Source organism: Mobula birostris, chromosome 6 (assembly GCF_030028105.1).
Source record: "Mobula birostris isolate sMobBir1 chromosome 6, sMobBir1.hap1, whole genome shotgun sequence".
NCBI classification, from domain to species: domain Eukaryota; kingdom Metazoa; phylum Chordata; class Chondrichthyes; order Myliobatiformes; family Myliobatidae; genus Mobula; species Mobula birostris.
Window position 1 is genome coordinate 38,948,568 of NC_092375.1, and position 8,763 is coordinate 38,957,330.

The window sequence follows — 8,763 nt, forward strand, 5'->3', positions numbered from 1 at the left end:
CAACTAAATTTTCCTGGATTTAATTGCTTCAGGTGTGATAGAATCAGAGGGACAAGAGGGGGAGGTGTTGCATTGCTTGTCAGAGAAAATATTACAGCAGTGGTCTGGCAGGATAGATTAGAGGGCTCGTCTAGGGAGGCTATTTGGGTGGAATTGAGGAATGGGAAAGGTGTAGTAACACTTATGGGGGTGTATTATAGACCACCAAATGGAGAGCGAGAATTGGCGGTACAAATTTGTAAGGAGATAGCAGATATTTTTAGTAAGTACAAGGTTATGATTGTGGGAGATTTTAATTTTCCACACACAGACTGGAGAGCCCATACTGTAAAAGGGATGGGTGGTTTGGAGTTTGTAAAATGTGTGCAGGATAGTTTTTTGCAGCAATACATAGAGGTACCAACTAGAGAAGGGTAAGTATTGGATCTCCTGTTAGGGAATGAGATAGGTCAGGTGACAGAGGTTTGGTTTGGGGAGCACTTCGGGTCCAGTGATCACAATGCCATTAGTTTCAATATAATTATGGAGAAGGATAGGTCTGGACCCAGGGTTGAGATTTTTGATTGGAGAAAGGCTAACTTAATGGAGACATGAAAGGATTTAGAAGGAGTGGATTGGGACAATTTGTTTTATGGGAAGAATGTAATAGAGAAATGGAGGTCATTTAAAGGTGAAATTTTGAAGGTACAGAATCTTTATGTTCCTGTTAGGTTGAAAGGAAAGGTTAAAAGTTTGAGAGAGCCATGGTTTTCAAGGGATACTGGAAACTTGGTTCAGAAAAAGAGAGATACCTACAATAAATATAGGCAGCATGGAGTAAATGAGGTGCTCGAGGAATATAAAGAATGTAAAAAGAATCTTAGGAAAGAAATTAGAAAAGCTAAAAGAAGATATGAGGTTGCTTTGGCCAGTAAGGTGAAAATAAATCCCAAGGGTTTCTACAGTTATATTAATAGCAAAAGGATAGTGAGGGATAAAATTGGTCCCTTAGAGAATCAGAGTGGACAGCTATGTGTGGAGCCAAAAGAGATGGGGGAGATTCTGAACAATTTCTTTTCTTCGGTATTCACTAAGGAGAAGGATATTGAATTGTGTAAGATAAGGGAAACAGGTAGGGAAGTTATGGAAACTATGACGATTAAAGAAGAGGAAGTACTGGAGTTTTTAAAGAATATAAAAGTGGATAAGTCTCCGGGTCCTGACAGGATATTCCCTAGGACCTTGAGGGAAGTTAGTGTGGAAATAGCAGGGGCTCTGACAGAAATATTTCAAATGTCATTAGAAACGGGGATGGTGCCAGAGTATTGGCGCATTGCTCATGTTGTTCCATTGTTTAAAAATGGTTCTCAGAGTAAACCTAGCAATTATCGGCCTGTGAGTTTGACGTCAGTGATGGAAAGTATTCTTAGAGATGGTATATATAATTATCTGGTAGACAGGGTCTGATTAGGAACAGCCAACATGGATTTGTGCGTGGAAGGTCATGTTTGACAAATCTTATTGAATTTTTTGAAGAGGTTGCTAGGAAAGTTGATGAGGGTAAAGCGGCGGATGATTTCTATATGGACTTCAGTAAGGCCTTTGACAAGGTTCCGCACAGAAGGTTAGTTAGGAAGGTTCATTCGTTAGGAATTAATATTGAAGTAGTAAAATGGATTCAGCAGTGGCTGGATGGGAGACGCCAGAGAGTGGTGGTGGATAACTGTTTGGAGTCCAGTGACTAGTGGTGTGCCTCAGGGATCTGTACTGGGTCCAGTGTTGTTTGTCTTATACATTAATGATCTGTATGATGGGGTGGTAAATTGGATGAGTAAGTATGCAGATGATACTAATATAGGTGGAGTTGTGGATAATGAAGTTGGTTTTTAAAGCTTGCAGAGAGATTTAGGCCAGTTAGGAGAGTGGGCTGAAAGATGGCAGATGGAGTTTAATGCTGATAAACATGAGGTGCTACATTTTGGTAGGACTAATCAAAATAGGACATTCATGGTAAATGCTAGGGCATTTAAAAATGCAGTAGAACAGAGGGATCTAGGAATAATGGTGCATAGTTCCCTGAAGGTGGAATCTCATGTGGATAGGGTGGCGAAGAAAGCTTTTGGTTTGCTGGCCTTTATAAATCAGAGCATTGAGTATAGGAGTCGGGATGTAATGTTGAAATTGTACAAGGCATTGGTGAGGCCAAATTTGGAGTATTGTGTACAGTTTTGGTCACCAAATTATAGGAAAGATGTCAACAACATAGAGAGAGTACAGAGAAGATTTACTAGAATGTTACCTGGGTTTTATCTCCTAAGTTACAGAGAAAGATTGAACAAGTTGGGTCTTTATTCTTTGGAATGTAGAAGGTTGAGGGGGGACTTGATAGAGGTATTTAAGATTATGAGGGGTATAGACAGAGTTGACGTGGATAGGCTGTTTCCATTGAGAGCGGGGGAGATACAAACAAGGGGACATGAGTTGAGAGTTAAAGGGCAAAAGTTTAGGGGTAACATGAGGGGGAACTTCTTTACTCAGAGAGTGGTAGCTGTGTGTTACGAGCTTCCAGCAGAAGTGGTTGAGGCAGGTTCAATGTTGTCGTTTAAAGTTAAACTGGATAGCTATATGGACAGGAAAGGAATGGAGGGTTATGGGCTGAGTGCAGGTCGGTGGGACTAGGTAAGAGTAAGAGTTCGGCACGGACTAGAAGGGCCGAGATGGCCTGTTTCTGTGCTGTAATTGTTATATGGTTATATGGTTATACTGGTAAACACAGCCCAGTCTGTCATAGGCTCATCACTTCCTTCCACCTCGTCCAAGGATGCCTGCCACCCTGGCCATTCCTGTGCTCTCTTCTACCTTCTAGGAAAAATTACAGAAGTTTGAAAGTTTGGGTGACCTGACTGAGGAACAGCTTCTTCCCCACTGCTATCAGACTTATAAATCAGACACCTCTTTCACATTTCCCTTAAAATGGTGATGCTGCCATATCCTCAATTCTAACTTTCTCAGCAACTCCATTATTGACACTTCAGCATTATTTTATATAATACTTCAGATTGCACTGCTGCCCTCACACCATTCCATTGGTTTGCAGGTATTTATTATTACCATGTGATTGTTTATTCTTTAAGTTTCATACAAGTTTTGTTGCACTCTGATGTATATGACAATAAATTAATCTCATCTAGGCCTGGCCAGTTCACCTAACATGGGTACTATTTAAATCTAGGCCTCAAGGCTTGTAATTTGGTATGAGTGAAACAACAGTGAATGAAATGTAGAAATAGTGGAAATTAATTGTACGCTAACATGTCTTAAGTAATGACTAATAAAGACTGTGTTGTGCTAAACCTTAGTTTGAGAGTTTCTTTGATCAACATGTCAGCTGATCAATGGGTGGGACCAGGGTTGTTGCAGTGATGATTTGTAGATGATTGTCAATACTGTATGTTATTGAGGGAAATTCCCTGTAGGCAGACATAAACAAAGGGACACAGAATGCTGAGAAATATGGAGGTGTATGCGATGACCAGCTGGTGAGGGGGAGATTGTGGAGATTTGTGTAATATTGTTGATGGCTAATGAGAACAAAACTGATCAGTTCTGAATCAACAGCGAGATACCTATTGACTCCAGAAGCCGGTAACTCACCCAGATAGAGGAAAAAATCTTATACATGGCCTAGTAATAACAACGTAAAGGCCACATTCAGATGGGTTGGGTTGGGTTGGGATAGGATGGAGAATTACAGTGACAGGCACAGGAAGCTCAAGTGTGCCTCTGCAGACTACAAGCAATAGCTTAACGGACAGTCACTAAATTTGTATGTGGAAGTGAGACCACATTGTCAGCACTGAATGCAATCTACTAGTTTGGAAGAAGTGCAAGAAAGATTTTCCAGCTTTTTTTGATTTTATTTTTTTGATTTCCAGCGGCTGCAATTTCTCTGATTCCTTGCCTAGCTAATCTCACTTTATAACTTTAATTCTCCAGTCCTGACAATAACCTTCTATATCTCCCCCATATCCCCCATGTGCTCCCATATCCTTCCTGTTGTGTAGGATCAGAACCATGTGCTTCCCTCCAGCTATTGATTCCTAATGCTTTATGCCATTCTACTTTAATGGCCCAGCTTTTACATGCTTTGTTTCAGCCAATAAAGATAAGTAGCCAACATTCCTTTGCAGCTAACATAAGCACTTGAAGTGCTACCTTCAGACATTCCAAGAAACATCATGCTTCCCAAGAAAACTGCTCCTCTAAAGTTCTTAGCACCTTGCTATTTATTAATATTTCCTCATCCTGTTCACCTTAATCAAATGCCCTACCTTGCAATCCTCCTGGCTGGGCTCTGTTTACTACCTTTGTGAGCAGTTTCACGTGGCCTAGGAAATATATAACGTTTTTAATGGTTTCCCATTTCATTACTTCTATCTATCTGAACTACTTTTAAATATTTCACTCTCAGCTTTGAACATAGCCATGTGATCAGAAACGGGCGACTTGTATCAGAATAATAAAGGGTTTAAAATATAAGGGTGAATTTGGAGATGGGCCACAGCTGTGATCTCCTTCAATGGCAGAAACAGGCTTGGAAGTGGCAAATAGACTCCCCTGTTCCAGGTTCTAAAATTCAACATCTGCCCTTCACTTGATATGCTGAGCTCTATCATCCTGCTTCTGTACAAAATGGTAATCTTACTTAAAATGTTGGGAAATACAGATGCAGTATTGTGACCCTTTCATGTTTAAACATGCTGGGGATGGGAGTGATTTATTGCAAGAAGCAAAGTTTCTGATGGCCACCTGGTGGCAGGCACAATTTACCAGGAACATATTACTATACATATTTCACCTTTAGAAACATTGACACTCTTTGTTGTTCAACTTTTGCTTTAATAAGTTAGTATTCTCTCAGCCAATTACCTTCATTAATTGGTAATAAGTCCAGAAATAATATTGACAAAAATAATTCAAACCTGCTTAAAAACAAGAATGTAAATATGGATGCACAAAGAGACTGCAGATACCGGAAAGCTGAAGCAGTGCACGGGAAAGCCGGAGGAATCCAGCGAGTCAAGCAGCATTTGTGCAGGGAATTGAACAGTCAACATTTAATGTCAAGACCCTCCTTCAGGCCCGTCCCAATGAAGAGTCTTGACCCGAAATATCAGCTGTCCATTTCCCTCCTCAGATGCTGCCTGACCTAATTCATTCCTCCAACTCCTGATAATTTGGATAGTTCTAATTTATAAACCATCCATTTACAGAATATCAACTTAATAGAGTTGTAACAGTGATCACATTTATTTGATTGCAGTAGAGTTTGAACTGAAAAATTATATCCTAATTCTATTACTTCCTTTAAAGTTTCATTAGTTGAGGACCTGAACACTATTCCCATTGGTCACAGTTTCTCCAGAACCCCAGTCCCAAAGTGTACAGTTGTAGTCCCTCTGCATGGGGTGACTGCTTTATGATTAATCATAGGATGGCCAAAAGAGAGAGATTTTACTGTCTCAGGTTTATAATAAAGTGTGTCTGTTACTCCAAAGGAAAATTGTCACTGATGTTACAGATTTATGGGTTTTCAAGCTTTTCTGATGTCAGAACTATAAGACACTAATTTATTCCACCCCTCCCACGCAATTGTAAATTTTAATTTTGGATAGAATGATTCAATCTTTGGCTGTCTGCTTTGCTCAAGTTTTCCAGCTGCCTGTCTGCTCAACCAAACTCTCATTTCTCCACATACCCTCAGTCTCCTTCACTCGATTTCTTTCCCTTACTGCAGGCTCAACCCTCACTCTCCACATATGCCTCACACAAATTTGGAGCAAATTTGGCACATTGAATCAAATGTAAGGCAAATGTGAGGCCAGGTTTCTATTTACCCTAACCAAACACATCCATAAACCAAACTCTCCTTGCCCTCTTTCCCTCCTGCCCAAACCAAGCTTGCTGCAAGATCCCCACACTTACACTTTCTTCTACTTTTCTTGTGTAGAGAAAGCATCTTGCCCTTTGCTGAACACCCCATCCCATGCATGCTAACATTGTAAATGGGTCCTTTTCTTGTGCCATGATCCTTGCATGTTCACAGCTGGGTCACTCCTCCTCAAAATGCTCACCTCTAAAGTGTTGCTAGTCCATCCACATACATCCACATCTGCCTTCTCACTCACCTTGATTTCTCTGCAAGCCTTGACAGGATTGACCAATGGTCCTAGCCCAATGTTCCTGCTCTGCTATTCAGCTGGGTCTCACCTATCCAAACATACCAGTCACAATCTGCTGTCAGTCCCTCTGGAAGATCCCTGAAGCTCATTCACTGGACCCCTTACACTCTCAGCAAAATATTACTCATTAGTGGCATCATCTGTGGACACAGCATTAAGATTCATATCACATTGAGTGATAATGGGAAAAATCGAATCCCTCCCATTGTAATCCACTGTCCTGACAAAATCCACTCCCAAGGCTCATTTTCAAGTGCATCATATCTGTTTTGTGCTTGTTTCCATCTCTGATTTACTTAGAGTGCATCATAAAACCATTCAAAGAAAGTGTTCAAACACCCTGGCAGGTGGGATACCATTTTCTGTTTTAATAAAATTCTATCCCAATTTATTAAGGAAGGATCTTTGTGAACAATTCATTATAATAAGCCTGCAACTTTCTTTTTCTGCTTAAAAAGTAAGATTGTTATGCACAATAGGCAGATATGGAGTAGAATATGCTGCATACTCTTTTAACAAGATAATACCTCAAATTAGGAAGCTTTTTTAAATGACTATTTGCTTAGTGGTGTCTAGTAGAAAGTATTTGCAGTAATTTCTTCAGCATTCATTTGGTATGTGGCTATTCCCACGGAAGTTTTTTTTCTCTCATTATAGCCATGGAATCTAAATGTCAGAGTCACTAATAATCATGGCAGTACTATCTTTGCTCTTGTGCTTTTCCCCTTGTTATACCCGTTTTTAATGCACACCTTCTTTTACCTTTACCATTTTGTTTCCCTTATTCATCACCACATCCTAGTCGTTATCTCTAATGTAGTATGAAAGATGATGTTGAATATGAACAAGACAGTAGCAATGCTTGAGGTGGCTGCCTGTAGCAATGTAACAGAGCTGCCAACACTGGGTAGTAAAAGTGAATTTCTGTGCACAGTCCATAAATCGACTGTAAAATTCAGCTTTCCATTGTCCTTTGAAAGAACCAAACCTTTCTGAATGGAAGGCTGTGACTGTCAGAAATGGTAAAGTGGGACCCAGCAAGTCCACAAACAAGAGAAAATCTGCAGATGCTGGAAACCCGAGCAGCACACACAATATGCTGGAGGAACTCAGCAAATCAGGCAGCCTCTATGGAAAAGAGTAAAACAGAGGTTTCAGGCCAAAACCTTCTGGCAGGACTCAGCAAGTCCAGCTGGTTGGGGTATTTGTTCAGAAAGCTGGCATTACAATGTTAGATAAATGAGGGCTCCAATCTGTCTGAAGTTTACAAATATCGACATATTATACTGATGATTTTACAGTTAACATGGGTTTGGCACAGTTCAACAGAAGCTGGGAAGTTTACAACTTTTAATTTCTTCACTCAAAAATGTTACCACTAATATGATACAAATCTGTCAATCAGCTGACATGGTCAGACAGGAAAGGAGAATATTGTATGCCCAGGGAGAGGGTTGCAGAAACAGGCTTAGATCAAGGGGAAGTGGGATGGTACCTTTAGTTGATATGTCTCAGCCATTGGCTTGTTGCATTTAAGACAGACTCTACAGGTAGGATAAGGGTTGCATTCAGCCAGAAAGTTACTGCAATCAGGCAGGATGTGCATTCACCAATCACCACCGAATGTTAGCTGGTGACCACTGAGATGGGGACTGCACTGTTCATTCACTAGAAATCGTGTTGCATTTGATCATGTTGATGTGGTAGCTATTAACTTTTTGAAGGCATTTAGACGCCACACACAAGAGGCATGTCTTCACGATTTGAAGCCATGGAATAAAAGGGGCAGCAGCAATATGGGTGGAAAATTGGCCAAATAGCAGGAAACAATAATTTGACAGAGGACAATCTCCAGAAGTGCAGTTGATACAAAATGAGCAGGCATGGAGAACTATGAATGTGATAGTAACAGAATTCAGGGAGATGTAGAGGCATGGAGAACTATGAGGATGATAGTAACAGACTTCAAGGGTTGGTGGTATGGGAGGAAAAGTGTTGGATGAAATTTTATGTTGGAAGTTTGATATGTTAGAACTTGTTAGGATGATTGAGGAAAGGGGTATAAACTAGATGGCACAATTCAAGGAGGGTTACAATAATAGTGAAGTGTGAGCATTGTTTGTTGAAAGTTACAGGGCAGGTTTAGAAAAGAATTAAATAGCATGGGGGATACTGAGCTGTATAAATGTAGGCATTAGCTGTAAGGGCAAGAAAGTTATTATGCATTTTTATAAGAAACTGGCTCTACCACAACAGGAATACTGTGCCCAGTTCTGGGCACCACACTTCAGGAGAGAATGCAGATGATATTAATAATAATGACTTTAGAGATGAAGAACTGTGGTTAAATATATAGACTAGAGAAACTGGGATTTGTTCTTGGAACAAAGCAGGTGGCAAGGAGATAGGATAGAGGTAACCATAATCACAAATGGGATAGAAGATGCTGTTTGCAGAGGTCAAGACATCTAGAGTTAGGGGATATAAAATGAGACTGACAAGCAAGAGAGCCCGAAGTAACACGAGGAAAAATCCTTTTGCC